This window comes from Meles meles, chromosome 9, assembly GCF_922984935.1.
Source record: "Meles meles chromosome 9, mMelMel3.1 paternal haplotype, whole genome shotgun sequence".
In the NCBI taxonomy this organism is placed as follows: Eukaryota; Metazoa; Chordata; class Mammalia; order Carnivora; family Mustelidae; genus Meles; species Meles meles.
The window spans coordinates 57,375,214-57,395,894 of record NC_060074.1 but is presented as its reverse complement, the minus strand read 5'-3'; the positions used below and the strand labels follow the sequence as shown (position 1 = coordinate 57,395,894).

The following is a 20,681-nucleotide window of genomic DNA, read 5'->3' as shown; positions in this document are numbered from 1 at the left end:
ACATTTTTAATTTCTGCTATAAGGTTAGATAGTAAGTATGATTTTGATAAAAGTTGAGCAGAAAACCCAAAGTACAATAGAAAAATGTTAAAATTGGATAAAAAGAGTTTTGAGTGATATCAGGAAAGATTTCAAGGAAATTAAAATTTTGCTGATGGAATTTAAATCTATATTAGTGGCAGTATGTAACCAAATTATCATGTAGACAATCATTGGTGGGATCTTGAGTTTACCCTGTAAGCAGAGAAAAAGAAGAACATGTGTACAAATAATCGTATTTTTAATCATATCTAACTTAAATAAGTTACAAAATAAGCAGATGGGGAAAAATAAAAAATATTTAATAAGATTTTTTTATTCTAACAATTCCAGTTAAATAATTTAGCCTAATCTAAAAAGAATCAACAAAAAAGAGAACCATTCACAAATCTACCTGACAGTATTTTTGAATTGTAAGAAGAATAAACATTCAGAAGAGTTTCTTATAAGGAAATAAAATGTAATATACATTAGTTATTAAGAAATCTTGAGGCATGGGCGCCTGGGTGGCTTAGTGGGTTAAAGCCTCTGCCTTCCACTTGGGTCATGATCCCAGGGTCCTGGAATTGAGCCCCACATCAGGCTCTCTGCTCCTCGGGGAGTCTGCTTTCTTCTCTCTCTCTCTGCCTGCCTCTCTGCCTGCTTGTGATCTCTGTCAAATAAATAAATAATATCTTAAAAAAAAAAAAAGAAATCTTGGGGCACCTGGCTGGTTCAGTCAGTAGAGCATGCGACTCTTAAACTTAGAGTCCTGAGTTTGAGCCCCATGTTGCGCGTAGAGGTTACTTAAAAATAAAATCTTTTAAAAAAGTCTTTACATGTTTCAGGCTCATTTGAGTGGGCTCAACTTTCTCTATAAGAATTGTGTAAATTCTATATGTAAATTCTATAAGAAATAGAAACATTTAGGGAAAAGATTGATTTAGGAATTTTGTGTTCATCTGCTTTGTCTTTCATTTCTGAAGGAGGTATAAAGAAATTTTCACATTTCCAAATTCATAGAAAATAAATACTTCCCAGACCCCTGTAGAAAACAAACAAAACTTTATAAAGACGTACTCCTTAACTGAAAGATGATTTTTAAAAATCTTTATAACCGCTTCAGTAAAACAGCTGTGATGTCTTTGTTGCAAACTCAATTGTTAATTTGTAGTCTTTATTTTACTGAACTTGCCAGTGGCAGTTGAAAGAATTCATGATTATGTCCTCCTTGAACATTTTCTTTTAACTTGACGTTTAGAACATTACTCTTGGTTTTTCATTCATTTTATGGGCCACTCCTTCTTAATTTCCTTCATTAGTTTTTCTTCTTATATCCAACTTCTAAGTATTGCAATACCATAGGCCTTTAGCTTTTTACAGTTAGTCTTTGGTGATCGCAGCCATTTCATATTTTAAATACTATCAACATACATTTATTTATTTATTTATTTATTTATTTATTTATTTATTTTTAGGTAGGGTCTATCCCCACATGGGCCTTGGACTCATGATCCTGAGATCAGTAGTCACATGGTTTACCAACTGAACCAGCCATGCTTTACTGACTCAGCACCCCTACTATCAACACTTTATGTACTATAAGGAAATAACTTCCAAATTTGTATCACCAGCCTTAGATATTTTCCCTAAATTCCAAACTTATATAGCCATCTTTGTACTTAACATCTTTACCTGAGTGTTTAGTTAGCATCTACAACTTAACAAGTATAAAACCATTCTATTGATTTATACCAGACCCCAAACCCAAAGTGGCACTTTTGCGGTCTGGTTTTTAAATAATGCTAACTTTAGTCTTTTAGTTCCTGAAACAAAAATCTATGGAGTCATTTTTCATTCCTCTCTTATAGCACATATCCAATCCACCAACAGATGCCTTTTATCTACCTTCAAAATATATTCAGGGGCGCCTGGGTGGCTCAGTGGTTTAAGCCGCTGCCTTCGGCTCAGGTCATGATCTCAGGGTCCTGGGATCGAGTCCCGCATCGGGCTCTCTGCTCGGCAGGGAGCCTGCTTCCCTCTCACTCTCTCTGCCTGCCTCTCTTCCTACTTGTATCTCTCTAGGTCAAATAAATAAATAAAATCTTTAAAAAATATATATATATTCAGAATCCAAGCATTTTCTCCTGTTTCAATCACTACTGTCAATTTTAAGCTTAGTATTATCCTTCCCTAGTTAGATTTTTTAGCAGTCTTCTATATGGTCTGCTAACTTCTATTCTTATTCTGCTACAGTCTGTTCTGACACTGAAGCAAGAGAGATCTTTTGCAAAGGTAAGTCAGACTGAGTCATTTCTTTGCTCAAAACCAGTCAATGGTTTTCTAGTTAGGGTAAAAATCCAAAATCTTTCGATAATGGCTTAAAAGCCCTACAAAATATGGCACCATTAACGGCACTCTGTGACCTTATCTTTTGTTGCTCTTCTTGACCTCATTAGCCTATTTAATGTTCTTGAACCACTTGAGTGTCTGCAAATCCTCTGCCTGGAAAGCTCTTCCCCTATATGTCTACCTGCCTTATTCACTCACTTCTTTTTAGGTTTTTGCTTAAACATCTTACTACTGAGGCCCTTTACAAACCACATATTTTATATATCAAGTTTTCTCAGAAGGCAGCTATGCCCACTTTTTTTTTTACACATTTTGTCTGTGGCTAGTTTTTTCACTACAATAGCAGAGTTGAGAGATTGCAACAGAGACATATGGCCCATGCAGCCAAAAAATTTACTGTTTGGCCTTGATAGAAGTTTGCTGACCCTAGTATATAGTGTGTGTTTGCTTGTGTGTTTATAGTCTATCTCTCCCTGCAAGAAAGTAGCTGTATGAGGGCCGGTTTACTGTTTTCACTGCTGTATCCCTACAAATGTATAGCATTTATACTAGGACCTGAGGTAGAAAAGATTTTCAGTAAATATCTCTAGAGCAATTAAATGACTGAATGAAAGAAAAAACATGGCATAGTTTAGTAATTAAAGGATATAGGAAAGGATTTCAGTAGAAACAAAAATTCCTCTAGATTTAACCTTTGTTATTATTTATGTATATTATGAATATAATATTAATGTAATATTAATGTAATTAATATACTTTCAATTAATATGCTGAATTATAGCAGAGAGCCCAATGCGGGGCTTGATCCCAGGACCCTGGGATCATGACCTGAGCTGAAGGCAGAGGCTTTAACCTGCTGAGCCACCCAGGCGCCCCTTAAGTATGTTTTCAATTAAGAGACTTTTGTGTAAAGACAGTAGAAAGAAGCTACAGAATTTCACTCTTCTGACACTTAATGATATGAGCTGCAACAGTTAAAGAAAAGTAAGAACCAGAAGGAAAACCTAAAACAAAATAGTGTTCACCAGCAGTAACCAGAAATGAGAAACAGGATAGAATCCTATATAATACATTTCAAAAGAAGGAAAGAAACAAGATTTGCTGAGGCATAGTGTGTTGCCCAACCTCACATCTACTCCCTAAAAGCTGTCTTAATCTGAAGATTAATGATGATCTTAAGATTCATCATAAATATGCCTATAATAGTAGAAGAATAGATGAATAGTGTCTCCATACATTTTTCTCTTTCTTACTATGCGAAAATACAAAGAGCTGCTGGGAAGAGATGACTGAAAGTTGAACAGTAAAGGATAGGGTTGGTTTCTTGGTAGACACAGAGGCTTCAAGATTCCTGAACTAAGGGAATGATCTGAATCCCGAGTGCTGTCTCCCTATGAAAAAAAAAAAAAGGTAAGTTTCCTCCCCTAAATAGTTAAGGTGAACCTCCAAGAAAATCTCAATTAACTTAATTCCTCCAACAAAAGCTGCACGTAAAATCTGCAACAAAAGCTCCAGCTGAGGGACACCTGGCTGGCTCAGGTAGTAGAGCACATGACTATTGATCTTGTGGTCATGAGTTTGAGTCCCATATTGGGTGTAGAGATTACTTAACAACAATAAAAAGCTCCATCTGAATTGTCTCCCTCTCCTCATAGTTTAGCCATGCTAAGTAGCTCACAATTCATAAATTTAATTTTTGCCATTTTTAAAGATCCAGCTTATCTTATCTTGTTTCCAGGGGATTTCAGTCATTTGTTTTGCTTCTTGTAGGATCTTTCTCCTTTTGGATTGCCTCTCTTCAGTGAAGAATGGGGGAGAGGGAGAAAGTTTATAAATATATAGGGGGAAAGAGTAAAAAAATAATTTGAATTCATTCGGGCTAGGGATATTTTAATGTCATTGGCTCTCTTTAAAAAAAATGACATGTTTTGGTAAACAATTCTGGTAAAATAGTAGAAGCTTTCCAGAATAAACACAAAATATTGCTTTCCAGTATTTTTGTCTCTAAAAGTGGAGAAGACACCAAAGCTAAGAAAGTATTAATTCAGTGCTGCTCTCCTCAGAGCAAAAGCAGTTAAAAACCATACAGTTGCCAAGTTTATTAAACCAGCAGCAAATAATAAATATTATGTCTGGCAATAAGTCAGAATCAACTATTGGCAAAATTCCTTTAATGTGATACATTTGGACACTATAATATCAATGATATACAGTATGAAAGCACAGTTACTCTAACATGTGCATGCTAATAGATACTAGGCTTTACAGTTGGATGAAACCTTTTATGTAAAGAGTATGAATCAACTTTTGACTTTATGTGAAGTTCATTTATGAGGGTGAAGTGCTTGACAACTTCTTTTTTCTTTTTTTTTTTAATTGCTGGAAAACCATGCTAAAGGGAAGAAATTTTAAAAATTTGGATCATAATTATTTTGTGAGCCAAAAATTTTTCTGGAAAAGATGTGTTGGAATCTGTATTGATGGAATAAAAACTATTGGAAAAGGAACAACATTACTAGTTAAAGAGTTGACATCTGAATATTATTTCTCATATTGCATTATTCCTAGGGCACAATTATCTGTAAATAACATGGACTGATCTGATTTAGTTCTTATTTTTGTTTTTTTTAAAGTAACTTTCATGTCCAATGTGGGGCTCGAACTCACTGAGATGCCCACTGTAAAAGCCTAAGAAATAGACTATTGCAGTAGCCACAAGCACACACCTGTGTACCCATATTATGGTCTCTAAACACTATTTGTCCCAGGCTAACTCCAGGTTACAGTGGGCAGAATTAAGAAGAGTATACTTTTAAATATAAAATATGTAATGAGTTCTTCATTTATCTCATTAAGCATCAGAGAGTTTTTATGTACCTCATTCATTTTATATGGTTCTTTTTTGCCCCATAGCAAAAATTAATTTTTAAATATACCAACTTTGCTTTTTGCAAAACATGCATGTAACAATATTAAAATAACAGCACCACTTTATACCACAAGAATACGGTTAGCGATAATTTTAAGTTCCTGTTTTGTTGTTGCTGCTTTAAAGTTATTTTTCTTACTTTATATCCTATGAGAGACATATTGAATTATTGTGTTTGTGTGTGGTTTTTAAAAATTATTACATGTAAAGTCACTTGGAATAGTCTCTGTATGAAACTCCATATACAATTAAGTTTATTTCATTTAGCTTTCATTTTGATGGGAGTGTTTTAAAATTTAATTTGTTTTTGTTTTATAATTATGTAAATTACTTTATATGATTCCAAAATCACATCTATAAAGCAAGTTTTATGAGAAAACCTCCTACTAGTCTATCTTTTCTACCTTGTTCACTTTCTCCTTACAGGTAACCATGTATTTTTAAGGTTTTGATTTTTCCTTTCATTTAAAAAATTAAGTCAACATATGGATGAAAGTTAGCATATAATATGCTATTATTATTATATTAGTATATTTATTATATACTGCAGTTGTGAAATACTTCATACTATATACATTTCTCATTCATTTTTTAAAATTGCATAATACTCTACTCTGTGGACCCTAATCAATTCAACCATTTCCCTATGATGAACATTTGGGTTATTTCCAAACTTTAGCTATAATAACAATGCTTTAGTGAGTATCTTCTTATATATATTTATTTTAGATTTTCATCCGTGTTGGTCAGACCTAGAAATGTATTTTGCTAGTAAAAAAAACAAAAACAAAAACAAAAATACCTACATATGGAATTTTCCTTGATACTGTCAAATTCTCTGTTGTTGAGGTTTTTCCATTTTTCACTCCAACAAGCAATATCTGAAAGTGGTCCTTTTCCCATAAGTATCTTACTAACAGGCTATGTTATTAAACTTTTGGATTTTTGCCAGTTTGTTGGGTGAGAAATAGTATCTTAGTTATAGTGATTCTTAATTTGCATTTCTCTTATGGGCAGGGTTGAGAATATTTCTATTTAAGGGACATTTGCCTTTATTTTTTTTTGTTAATGTCTGTTCAGGGTGTTGGTCTTTTATTCATTTTTAGATACTCTATATATAGGGTTATTGAATTGTCTCATATAAGTTATTTTTTGAGTTTCTCATTTGTCATTGTACTTATCTTGTGGTATTTTTTCTTTTCTTCTTTGTCATATGAAACCTTTTTTTTAAGTGTCATATAGCTCTATGTATTTGAATACATAATTTTATATGCAATACAAAATTTTATATATTGCCAATATATAAATATTGCCAATATATATAAAACTAGATGCATTATTGCATCTAGTTTGACCATTGCGAAGAATGTTTTCCCTATTCTCCATTTATAAAGGAATTGACCCATAAGTTCTCCTACTATTTGTGTGGTTCATATTTTTACATTTAAATGTGTTTTTAAAATTTGTCCATAGGACAGATCCAAATTTACCTCTTATGACTACCCAGATCCCCAAACCACTTATTAAAAAGTCAATTTTTTTCCTCACTGCTTTGAGATACAGCTTTTATCTATGTTAAATTTTCATATGCACTTCAGTGAATTTCTCAATTTTCTGTTGTGTTTCATTAATCTTTTTCTCAGATGCCAATGCCAATGGTAAATGATAAAGGCTACATATATAGTGTATTTTAATGTCTGATACGAGATCGCCCCACACACTTTCAGTGCTCTTATTTTCCAGGGCTTTTCTTGTTTTTTTTTTTTTAATTCCAAAAGAATTTTATAATCAATTTTATGCTTATGACACTGTTCTTAATCAGGAATGTTTATTGGAAGCACTGTCAGAATTTTTTTTTTAAAAGGAGAAAAGATTCTTGCTTTCTGTACCAGACCTACTGAATCTCTGGGTAGTGGGCCTGGGTATGTATATTTAAAAAAAAACTTTCCAGTAGATTCTTATAAAGCATAAATTTAAGTTCTAATTTATGAATATTTAGTGATTTGTATTCTCTTATATATTCTGGATCTTACCTAATGACTCCAGCACTTATCCAGTTTTTAAGCCAGAAATCCTTATAGTCTTCTTTCCAGTCCTTCCTCTCCCTTAACTCCCTCTGTTTTCAGTTGATCACCAAATCCACATTTTACCTCAAAAACATCTGGCTTTAAATCACTACAGTACCACTGTCCTTCATTATCTTTCTCATGAACTGTTAAGCACTTTGGTCATACTATGGTCTATCATTTGCACTGCCTATGTAGTTTGTGCTCCCTAAGAACAAGGTTGATCATGTCACTCCTTTACTGACTTTTTTTGGCTCTCAGGATTAATTCAGTCACATTACTGTGATATCTTGGGCCTTTCACTCTCAGGTCCTACCCTCCTTTTCCTTCTTCATCCCTGGTATTCTATACCTCACAATGAATATTCCTGTTTTGGTGAACTTCTCCCTAGTGGATAGACACCAGACTTAGTAGCTCTTTGTATTTAAACTTACGGTTTCTTTTACTTAGGATCTGTCCCTCCTAAGTGTTGCCTGGTAGGCTGTCAGTATTTGAGATGCAGTTCAAATGGCATCCCTTTAATAAAGCTTTTTTTTTAGGCTCACAGAATTATTTGCCGCATCCTCTTTATTCTAGCAAAACTTTATTATTTGTATCTTTATAATGTGATTTATGTGATTCTGTAATCTCCCAGGAATTTCACACTTTCAACATCAGCCAGAATGTGAGCTTTTCATGTTTTCTTAGTCTCTAGCAGAGTGCATAGCAGATAGAGAGCACTCAAATGTTGTTCGATGAATGAAAACAAATAACTCTTCATTAGTTTGTACTGATTGAAACTGAAACAAGACATGACAGTGGCCAGCTTGTTCTACTACTGAAATCTCTTATATTGGCTTTTTGTATCAGCCTTCCTAGACTTTGATCTCTGTACATACATGTCAATTCCTTATCCTTTGAAGATCCATGTATAATACCTATAGTAATAAATTAGATACTTAACCATCTTTATCTCTTTATCTCATTTGAGAAGTTCTATCTTGGTCCTAAAAATAGATGCTTCTTTACAGAAGAAAATGCAACAATTTACATATAGTGATGGCATGATTAGCATGGGATAGGTATATATCTTATATAGGATTTCAGAAATAATTATCAGTAATATTAGAAAAGATGTTTGATTGTTAAATTCTTTTGCAATTCTGAAAATGAATTTAGATGATGATTCTAGGTACAGACTAAGTGCTACCAGAGCCAAATTATTTTATAATTGTAGTAATTATTCTCCCACCCTCCAGCTCTATGACTGTGTTGTAATCTTTGAAACAATCAAATATGAAAACATAAAGAAGGGAAGGAATCATATTAAAAAGTAATTTAAGCACAATTTTATAGAGGATAGCAAATACTGGAACAATCCAGTTTTAAATTTCTAGTGTACTTTTTTAAAAAAATCAGTTTTAAATTAAAATATAAATAGAATAACATATTTGAACTACCAGTAACACCAAATTATTTTAAATATATACTTAAATACACAAATTAAGCTTTTTTATTGAAATGTAGAAATTCATCTTGTGAATATTAGCTATTGATCTGAGTTTTTCATTTATCCACTATTTTGTTAATTATTGATTACCATTTTACTGCATTTCAACCTTAAGAGTGTTGCAAAAATATTTTTCAAATTATTGGAGTAATAAATATATATAGTTTTAATAAAATATAGTCTTTAAATATTTTAAAAACAGTAAAATCAAGTTCTTTATTATCATGACTTTTATCATTTAGTCCAACATTCTGACAACAGAGTCTTCTTTTGTACAAGTTACTTCATCATTCGAACAAGGAAAATACAACTTTTGTGTTGTTTACGGCTGCAACTTGAAATTACATATACATAGTCTTAATTTTTTTGGATTATGATTTTAAAATTAACCAGAGGAATGATAGGAAGTTTTAACATGAGTTTTTATTTTTATATAAGTTAATCACTTTTACTACCAATGTACAAGTGTTTTCTGTTGATTAGGTTTATATTCTGAATTTAATAAATGAATTTTATTATGTCAAATGTTTTTTTCCCACAGGTTTCTTCTCTAAAAACAGGCAATATAAATTACATATCCTTATGAAACCTAGTGTTTGGAAAAACAAAGTACCATCTTAAACTGAGTATCATTTCAAAATATTACTGGAACCTAAAATTGAGCCTTATTTTGCTGTGTATCATTTGGTTATTCAAATTACTCAAGTGTGCCATTTAACTTTATTTCAAGAGAGAATTCCATATAAAAACTGAGGCAACTTGAATCTAGCCCTTTTTAAAAAAATCTTTTCAAAATGGAATACTTTCTCAAAAGTAATGCTAGTGATTAAACTTTCAGAAATGGATAGTTGAAATATTAATATTATAATTCTTTATATATAGAAATATCAGTGAGTTGCCTTATTTACTTCCAAATGTTTTAAAATACTGTTTGAATAGTGACCATTATTATTTAAAATTCATGAACTTTTTTTGTTAATTATTTTGGCTGGAATATCTAAATGCTAGCATTCACACTTATGTTATAATCTATATTTTTCTTCTGGAACATTATTGGTAAATTTTGAGATGGTAGAACTCTTGACCCAGTCATACATGTATAGAGCTTGGCCTCTGAGTTAATTAAATATGAGTTAATAATATATTATAAGGAAATTATTGTCCTTATTACAGTTATTAGGTAGTTACTCAAATTATAGCTTCAAAGGAATGCAGAGCATGGAAAACTCAGGATTAAATTATGCATTTGAACCTTAGGCCAGCTTTTACAGTAGAGACAGTTTTCTGCTAAGAGAGAAATTGTATGTCATTGAAATTAAATGCTTTTCTGGGGATAGAAGGTTCCAGTTTTTAATGAAATTACTGAGTGTGGTGTAGTGAAATGATTAAAATCTGTATTCCGGGAATGTGGCAGGGAAAAAAAATCAATAAGTGCTAGCGCAGCTTTGCCGCTCAATGTGAATCCTGAGAACGAAATAAACTACTACAAAAATAATAATTAAAAACATATCAGCACATTAATTTATTTAGCATCAGTCTCCTGAGACATCATCTTCACTAATTTTTAGCATACATTTTACTGTGTAATGAGCAGCCTTTTTTTTCAGATATCCCTATTAGACAGGCAGTATTTCTGCCCTTCCCCCAGTGCTGCTGCATTGCAATCATTGTACTTGCACTTATTATGTTACAAATGACCGAGGTAAGGCTGACATTCTCAGTGCATGCAAAAAGACCTAGTCTGCCAAGCTTTTTTTTCCCCCCTAATGAAGCAGCTTTGTGAAATCTCCCCATGTGTTAATACTAATGAAGATCCTCCAGCACAATTAAAATCACAGCCAGTGGCTGAAGAGGAAACATAAAACAATAGCATCTTTTAAGATACATTTATTCACAAATGTATGTACAAAATATACATATATGGTCAAATTATTCTTCTGTGGCTTGCTTTTCACTTGCTCTTCATCCTGAAAATTAAATCATGCAATTTTTAACTATATAAACTTGGAGACGTCCGTGTGTTCTGGGGGAAAAAACACTACCTCAATGAAAAAAAGTATATATATTCTTGTGTAATAAAATGTTAACCAAAGTTACAGCTTTTTAAAAATCATTTTTAGGAAGTTATGGGGTGGTGTACCCAGGAAGGAATAAGGTGTACTTCACCTTTATTTTAACTTTATTGGTTTTAGGATGTTGGGATTGGGGGGTGAGGGAGAAATGTAAGGGTAAACAACAGAAAGTTGGGAGATTCTGGGGGTAAACAAAAAGCATACCTCCAGTGTAGTTTAAAGATGGGGAAATGAGCTACCAGGCTTAACTTGATTTTTTAAAAAAGTGTTCAATTCCTGCGATTAGCTAACCCCACTCCTTTTGACTTCAGAAATTGGAGGGAAAAACTACAATTGAGATTATCTTTCACAGTTTTAACTTCTAACTTTAAAACGATTTGCTGTTTTAACGTGTTTTATTTAAATTTTAATTCAGTGCATCAACACTACAGCTAGTTTAACTTGCCCGTGTTTGGGCAGCGGAGTTTTATCCCGGGACCATCTTGCGTCCTGCTTTTTATTTTGAGTTCCAAACATCCACGAATTCCTGGCATATTAATTTAGATAGCTTATAGACTTCAACCGAATTCTGAGTTTACAGACAAAAAAGTTTAGGTGGAAATGGTTAATCTAGGCTCCCTATTGTCCAGTTTTAAATTGGGTTTCCAATCCTATTTTCTGTCCTACTTTGGAAAGAAAAAAAAATATTAAGTTTCTTAACTTTTTCTTGGGACAAGGAACGGTTGCAAACTCAAAGCTACAGTATTCTTGGGAGGAAGAAGCAACCCCCCTCCCTCCCTTGGCTCCTTTAGGAGCTGATAGGTCATTTATTATTGGAACTGAAATGGTATAAACAATTCTCTCTCTTTTTTCCCTTGTTAACAGCAACTTTCATTGTTAGAGAGAGGAGAGAGAGAGAAGCCTTGTTGGTTGACGTCACTTGGTTCATGAAGCCTTCGCCTAGAAGTGAAGCTGCTGAACAAACCTTGAGAAGAATCATCTCCTGCTTCAATCTGCTGCTGGATAGGAACTAATCAGAGAGAGGCGGAAGGCGGAGAAGGAGGGAGTCAAGGGCTTTCGCGATCACAAATCTCACCTCCACTCCAACTCTCTTTATACTTTCCTTGCAAAAATAATAATCGAGACAAGGAGGTGGTCGGGTTTCCAAAAACAAAAATCGTAACCTTCAGCCGTCTGGGGAAGGCAAAAATCTCATCCACCGCAACTCTCAGTTCCAAAGTAAAGGTGAGTTAAAAATCTTCGGGTGTGAGGGGTGCGGGTGAAGATGGAAATTCCAAATGTTACAAAGCCGGTTGTTAGCCGAACAGGAGAAACTACGCTCCCGCGAGCGGGGACTCCGGAGTTGCTTCTCTCGAGGCGCTCGCCCTGCCCGCCCTGCTCGCCCTCCGCGGCTGTTTACCCTCGCCGGTCGGTGTGTCTCTTTGTTGTGCTGGCTGGAAGGCTGGGGCGGTGCTCGGGGTCCCGAGCGGAGTTTGGGGGAGGAGGACGCGGTCCTGGGTGGGAGGTGGGGGGTGCGGTCTCAGGAGAATGTAAACTTTATTCCTAGCTGCCAGTGCGGGACTTCGGTGCAGCAGGGCCGGGGGCAGACGCCGCCGCCGCCAGTCCGCCTCCTTTGTGCCGGTAGCCCTGCTCGGCCGCCCGGGCTGCGCGCCTCCTCCTTCCTTCGGCTCCCAGCGCTCGGGTTGCCGCCAACAGTTTTGCTTCTTAAACGATAACCTCTGGCACTGTTGCGATCGCTGTTCCTCCCCGGGAATATACGCTGCTCCCCCAATCCCTGCCGGGGTAGTTTCCAGATACCCCCCCCCACCCCCCAGTCCGCCTACTGCTGCCCTTTTTTTTGCCTCCGCCCCCTCTTCCCCTTAGGACTGATGATCAGCTCCTGGCACCCCACCCCCCACCCCCACCCCCAAGTCCGGGCCTCTTTTGCTTTCTCTGTGTAGCTTGGAGCTCCAGAGTTTATAGAAAAGGGGCTGGGGGGGGTGGGTGTTGTAATGGGGGCAGGTGAGACCGGGAGAAGATCTGGATACGGGAAGATCTGTGCCTGTACACAGAGGGTTAGAGGGGTATAGCTTTCCTTACAGTAATGTCTGTCTCCTAGCAGTTCTTCCCCGGGAACAACCGCCAGCCCTCAACTCTTCTTTGCTCTTTTAATCTTCTTGTCGCTCCCCTCCCCCCTTTCTCTTTCGCGGCTTTCCTCCTGTTAAAGTAGTTCCATGAACCCCAGAATTGGGACTTGGGAAAGGACGGAAGTGTTTGTTGGAGAGTAGGAGCTGGCCCTACTGTTTGGGAGATTTTTCTCTTCTTTTCTCTCCCTCTGTATTTATCTTTTGTGTGTTGCTTCCTTATAAAGAGAGAAGCAGCTGCAGTCCTTGGCCGAGTTGTTGAAATTTATCCCTTTGTGTATATTACAATATCCTCCATTTTTTTTCCCCTGCCCTCTAAACAACAAGCGTTTCGCCATCTTGGGCAATTTTTATTCCCAAGTCTCCCTTTTTTTATTTTTGAGAAAGGGAAAGAAGCCTTAGAAAGGCAAAAAGTGTGTCTGGATAAGACTCAAAGTTTAGGGAATGTTCAGGGGGCCCAGTGACGTCATGTAAACTTTATCGAGAAATTTTCCCTAGAGTAAATTTTTCACCTGATTTTTTCCCCGGTTTTAAAGGACCGGGTAACTTACTGGTTAAAGATAAGTTGTATTGCTTATTTTTGGGTCGCGTTCTCAAAATGAACCCTCAGCGTCTACACATTTTACGTTTTGGTAACAGGTGGAAAATTATGTGCAAAAAGATGGTATAAACTTTTATAGTGTCATTGGTATTCACCTAGCTTTTTGTCTACGTGTTTTTTCTTTAAAGGTTTCAAATGTTATTTTTAATGAGTATATTCTTTTCTGATTTACTCCACTCTGCTGTAGATGTTTCTTTAATCAGCTTGGTTAATATTTTACATATAATTATTTTAGATTACCTAAGTCCTCTTTTGTAATTAAATAATTTTTTTTCATATTTACGCACATTTTGGAAAGATACAACTATTAAAATACCGGGAGCTACTGGATACTTTTAAAATTTAGTAGCACATATTAAACGATTGGCAAAAATATCATTAGTATTTAAAAGGCAAAACTTATTTTAAAATATATTTTATAACTTCAAGCTGTAAGCCCTTTGTCAGCCATTATGAAAAAATATACAATAAAAATTAGTGTTGCTTTAATCTGCTTGTCTAAAATAGTTTTTTATCTCACAGAAGTTTGGTTGGTCACATGACCAAACTTAATGATACACGGACTGGTATATAAATAAGAGGCACTGTAAATTGAATGGGAAAGTGGAATTCTGTCTCCTGTAGTCATTTTCAGTCAGCATATTTACTTCTCTTCTAACAAGGACATGAAACTGTCTGTATTTAATTTGCATTCTCTTTGTCTTCTGGGTTGGGGGAAAACACTGGTTATAATTAACTAAAAAAAAACTAATAGAAACAATTCTGAATAATTGAAAAGGTTTGTCTAACATAAAAATTTACATGGTCGTACGTTTTTATCTCTGGAGCAGTCTTCTTTGGTATTATTTGCTGTTATTTATATTGGAATTTGCTTTATGTAAAACGCTATATAGAAAGCTTGACTGAATTGAATGTCTGCCATTTGTGTGAATTGTAGGTAGGTGAAAAATGTTTAAATAGTTAAAAGCACATAGAACAGATGGTTTTAAATTATACATGCAACAAAGGACTAGAAGATTTGGCAGATTATAAATGGCAAGCAACAGAGGATAAGCAGTTTAAGAAAATGGTAGTTAAGTACAATTTGATGTCTCACACCTATTGTAAACACTGTACATATTGTCACTATGCTGCATAATCAATAATTTAGACAACATTGAGGCACTTGTAAGTTTCAGATAGAAAAAAGTCAAATTTTACAAATGTTTGAAATGAATGGCTGAATGTAAAATTATTTTAAGTCTGTGATGACAAATGAGAGTCTTTCAGGGGAGGTGATCAAACTGTATGCTGTAAAAAGAAAGTTATTTATCAGGACTTAATACTGTATTCATATAATGGTTTGAAGAAAAGTAGGCGTAGGCAGATATTTTAAAATCCAGAGAATAGTATCTTTACTGTTCCTATATGTTAAACTATTGCTTAACTATTGTAGCATTTACTCTTTCAAACACTACTTAAAGTATTTTTAGAGTGTTCAGTCTTGGAAATGCATTTATTAGAATGCTGTTGGCATAATTTGCTATCCTTATCAAATGAAGGATGTATTTTGATATTTTTTGAGTTTTGTACATTATGATAATTTTTCTGGGTGAATATAGTTTACTCTCAATTTTTAAAATATAACGATTTTTGTGTAGCCTTTGCCTTTCTAGAAGAATCTGAGTAATTATATTTAGCATTTTTTGAAGATTTAAAATAGCAAAGTATTCAAGTTGGCAGAAATTTGTTTTTATTTTTATGTCATTTATTTAAAATGCGTTTAAGACTGTAATGGAAACCTTGGAATTTTAATTCTGTTGCCCTTTCTCTCATTTCTTTGTTTGCATGTTTATTGTAGAACTGCAGTGTAAAGGAGCAGATGTTTTGCCAAACATCCTGATGTGTTGCTTTTTCTTATGGGAGTGCATAACTGTTCCTTCTGATGCATCAACTTGACAGCTGGTTGATTTCATGGAGCTGCTAAGAAGCCATTAGTGTTGTCATTGAATTGAAACAGAACAGTCACTCCCAGCTTGAACTGCAATTGTTAATGTCTTTGTTGCTACTTTTGTGTTACTATACAAGATGTAGGATATCACAGTTGCATGAAAGTTCCAGTTTTCTGTCTTATCTCCTTGAATTAGTGAAAGAATGTATTAAACTTCATTACTTTTAGATTTAAAGATTTCTCAAAGGATTTTAAATTGTGGTTTCTGAGTTTCTTACTTAATCTTAGCTAAGACTACCAAAAGAAGTGATTTAACACAAAGTAATAATGTGATTTTGACCCCTAGTTGAAATAATGTCTTAATGATTTTTAATATACTTGATATCCTTGGGGATTAATTAAATTACCTAGTTAGGTATTTTAAGAAGCTTTTGAATATATAAAATTAAGTATTTCCTACCACAAGATTTTAAAAAAATTGTGCTTTATTTAATAAATGTTGACTAGTTTGATTAAATATTTCTTTAAACTTTTGCTGCAGAAGGTAATCAGAAGAGAAAAGAATTATTGAGGAAGTGGGAAAGTTTATATTTTATTTTCTTAATAAGGAGATGAAGATATTAAATAATTGACTAGTGGCCATTTAATAATTTTAAAAATTGAAATATTTTTATTATACCTACTAACTTTTAGTGATAGTTTCACCTATCAGACTATGGTACTAAAAGGTGTCAGATCATCCCATTGATACCTAAATGTTTTCTACTTACTTACTTACTTACTTTATTTATTTGATAGGAGAGGAAATAGGAAGGAGGAGGAATAAAGAATGACCATTCCAACAGAGAAAACATTTTTTTTTAAATGTATAAAAAATCTTTAGGATAATAAGTTTAAGGATATATGATGTAGTTTACCACTATATCAGGAGATCTTTTCTAGTTTTAGTGTTTACTCATTTTTACTTTTTAAATCTTATGTACCATAAGCATTTAAACAATTTTTCAAAGCATAAAATTTATAACATATTTAAAATAGTTTGCCTATAATAAATACTTAAAATGTTAAATTGGTGATCAGAATATATGGTTTGCTGAGTTAAATACCCCTCAAAGGATTTCCTATACAATATAAACAAATTGTAAACATTTCTAATACACTGCTAAGTGATTCCAGAATTATGATTTCCTGCAATTATAAGTTTATAGAGATGTTTTCCTTTTAAATAGACCATGTATTACTAAGACTTCTTTCAGGTAATACACTTTCTCAACTCTTTTTTATATAATAGCCATACAGTTCCTTAAAAAGAAAATCATTCTGTTACCTTAGCCTATGATTTACTTTTTAAGAAACTCATAACATTTGTGTCAAGGCAAATGTTCATATAAACTAAATTATGGTAAGTTGTATATTAAATGTAAACTTTTACTTTAAAGGAATCTCAATTCTTAGCTCATTTTTATAGGTAATACAGTCTGAATTGTAGTGCAGATCCGCTTCCCATCATGTCAATAGGAATTTTTCCACATTTGGTCATTCTAAACAGAAGAGTCATTAAAAGTTTAAACTTTCATAAGTTTTTCTGTTGACCCTATTAGCTTTGAAATTATGGGCAATAAGTATAATTAATTTGCGATTACCCGTGGAATTAGAAAATATTGGCCACATCTTTGCTGAAAGAAAAACAAATTTACATGACTTTTAAATCTACATTGAATGTTATGTGAACTGTGGCAATTCATAATACAGTTTGAGATGTAAATTATTTAATAGACTTGATATTTATTGTTTAAACAGGTTTTTTTTAAATGAATAGGCTTTTATAGGAGTGTGAGGTAAAAATACAGTTTTAATCCCATTTATTTGAAAATTTACTCTATAAGGTGGGGTCTTTTCTATCTTTTTTTTAATTGATGCTTTTAAAATAGTTGTTTTTATAATTTATGAAATTTGTATTTTGGTTTTTGAATGCCTTTCATTCAAAAAATAAGTATTAAAGATAATAATAATGTAGTAATATGTAGATAAGAACCTTTACTAATTTTGTGGGTGTATATGTGTGCATATGTATTTAAGGAAAAAGAAGCATTTGGTTTGAAGATAATTATTGCATTGGTACTTCAGCTATGTGTAGACGTAATTGTGTGTTTTTGCACTGTTTTCTCCTCTTAACACTTTTCCACAAGCATGCACTCATTAATCAAAGACGGTGCACTCCTGCTGAGGGCAGAGAGGTTCATCAAATTGGCAGTCAGTTTGGTGTAAAGAACAGTGTACTGAAGCTCTTAACTCACTGGGACATAAATAAATCTAAGGTCTTTGTATGCAAACCCTGGAGGTTAATACTGTATAATTCAATGTCTTGTCTTTGTTTTTATGATTGATGTTTTTAAATGTTTCAGGCTTGATGCAAGTCTTCTAGTAGGTCAGGTCTGACATTCTGATTGGCTGAAGTAAGAAAGCATTAGGTTGTCAGAAGGACTTTGAGTCTGCTGCAGAGATTTTGATTTTTTTTCTTACGAGATCATTGTCATATTGCCTGAGCTGTTATAGGAATGTACCAATGATTGACATCCCCCACTGTGATAATGGACCCAGTGCATGAAATGCCAATAGTTTGGTCCTATTTGTTCGGAAGCTTACTGCTATTTGTATCCTTAACAGAGCTAACATGTAGAACAAGCAAAACTACTGGGATTTCTCTGTAGCAATAGTGCTGGGATTTGGCTTTAACATGAATTGGTTGCATATTCATAATTTAAGAACAGCTGGTTACAGCAAGCACATAGTCATTTGCAAGCTATTATAAACCATTCCACTCACACATGGAGCCTGAGCTTGGTGATTTTTTTTTTTTTTTTTTTTTTTTTTTATTGATCTACCTGCATTTAAAATCTGGTCACTGCTGCTACAGAAGCTCTTCATTTTAGCTGTGTTTGCAACCTAGAACAGCTTCAATTTTAAATATTTAATTTAAACTAAATGCTGAATAAAATGAAGAAGGTTTGAAAGAACCAAGTGTAGAAGATCAATAATGTATTACCTATATATATTTCATCTTGGCCAGAAACAAACAAACCTAGATTACACAACCATTGTAATTTTTGGAAAATATGTTTTATAATTTTGTCTTCAGGTAGGTAACTGAATTATCTTTGATTTGAAAATGTTGTTAATTATATTTTGCTAGTTATCTATAGTTGTAACTAAGTAACACAATAGATTGTGATTAATTAGCCTGTAAAACAATTTCACATAATATATAGAAACATGACAGTACTTTTAGTTTATGAGTGGTGTAAGACAAGATAGGAAGAGCAACAGGACATTATAATTTGATTAGAATAATGCTAATCCTAAAACCAGAAAGCTACTTTAATTTTTTTTAGAAGAAATCTAATGAGGAGTCTCTTCTGCTTTTTGGGTCCCTTCTGAAATATTAAACGTAGCTATGCTCAAGTCCACTTGTAGTATTTTTGTGCATGTTGTGCTGCCTAGTAGTGACTGAAAGAAGAGGGGAGAACCTTTGCATCTCAAGCTTTCAGTGAGAAGAGTGGGAGGTGAAATGTTAAATATGATTTCAGATACCCTTGTAGGAATCACAGGGAGCTCTGCCTTGATTTGTGTATGTTAAAATAAGTGGATACCTGAGTGATTTATAAGGATGGTGATTGTACTGAGCCTTCTACACAACATAGTGTTCTGTTCACATGTGCATGCATGTGTTTGTCCCCACACTAGATGATGAAGTAGCTTTCAGCACTTCAAGGTTGAGTACCACTCCTAAAAGTGCCTTTTACTCTTTCTTGGCTTCACAAATGGCTGGAGATGTTGGTAATATAATAGAATATATGGCCAAATCTAATCTAGCTGATAGTGGGCTGTACTTTTTTCTAAATAATAAATTCAGAGGTTATTAAAGGACGACGTGTTATGTTTTTAGTTTCGAATTGCCTGTGATAACAACTTTATTACACAGTTAATTAGCTATTATTTGAGGTTACGTGGTCATTTTGTAAATTATCATATTCTCCTTTTCTTTGTTTTTGACTGTTGTCCTTTCAGTTATTTTCCTGCTCTTTGGGAATCTCATCACAGAATAAAGTGAGGAAATAAAAGGAAGTGAAATTCAAATAAGTTTTATTTCCTTCCTCTCCCACTTCTTGATAGATCAGAAAAAGAGAAGTTCTTAGGTTCCACCAAAATGAAGGCTTCAGATTTTACTTGTCTGCCTTTTTTGGTTCTCATTACAACAGTTAATTATATTTAGATAAAAGGAAAGATGAGATAATGAACTCAATTCTTAAAATATTAGTAACCTTTGAGCGTCTGGCTGGCTCAGTCAGAGGAATATGTGACTCTTGATTTCAGGGTCATAGGTTTGAACCCCACATGGGGGTGTAGAGATTACTTAGGTAAAACTTTAAAAATAAGTAAATAAAATATTAGTAACCCAACAAAACAGTAGAAATTGTAGCCATTATTTGAAAAATGAATTGACTCAGTAATGACAACCACAGGAGAATCACTGGTATTTGATACACTTTTATTGTTCTAGTACCAATAATAGGGAAAACGGGGACAGCTACCCTCTTTAATCAAGTTTTTTTTTTTTAAGATTTTATTTAATTATTTGACACAGAGAGACAGACCACAAGTTGGCAGAGAGGCAGGCAGAGAGAGGGGGAAGCAGGCTCCCTGCTGAGCACAGAACCCTGAGATCATGACCTGAGCTGAAGGCAGAGGCTTAACCCACTGAGCCACCCAGGTGCCCTCTTTAGTCAAGTTTATACTGAACACCGTGTTAAGTATTCTTAGAGACCTATGGTTGAAAGTTCGTGAAAGCTCAGAATAAGGAAGAGATAACTTCTGGTTTGAATCATTAAAAAAGGCTCTTTCGGGGGCGCCTGGGTGGCTCAGTGGGTTAAAGCCTCTGCCTTTCGCTCAGGTCATGATCCCAGGGTCCTGGGATCGAGCCCCGCATCGGGCTCTCTGCTTGGCAGGGAGCCTGCTTCCTCCTCTCTCTCTCTCTCTCTCTCTCTCTCTCTCTCTCTCTCTCTGCCTGCCTCTCTGCCTACTTGTGATCTCTGTCTGTCAA

At 34.2% G+C, this 20,681-nt stretch overlaps 1 protein-coding gene across 2 annotated transcripts in view; it reads left to right on the top strand.

The window, feature by feature from the left end:
• Positions 1-20,681, top strand: part of BAZ2B (bromodomain adjacent to zinc finger domain 2B) — a 421,364-nt gene that overhangs the window by 98,023 nt on the left and 302,660 nt on the right. For both annotated transcript variants that reach the window (XM_046018122.1, XM_046018121.1), the window contains exon 3: positions 11,791-12,150. The gene's annotated coding sequence lies outside the window, so the exon portion shown is untranslated. The remainder of the gene's footprint in view (positions 1-11,790; positions 12,151-20,681) is intronic.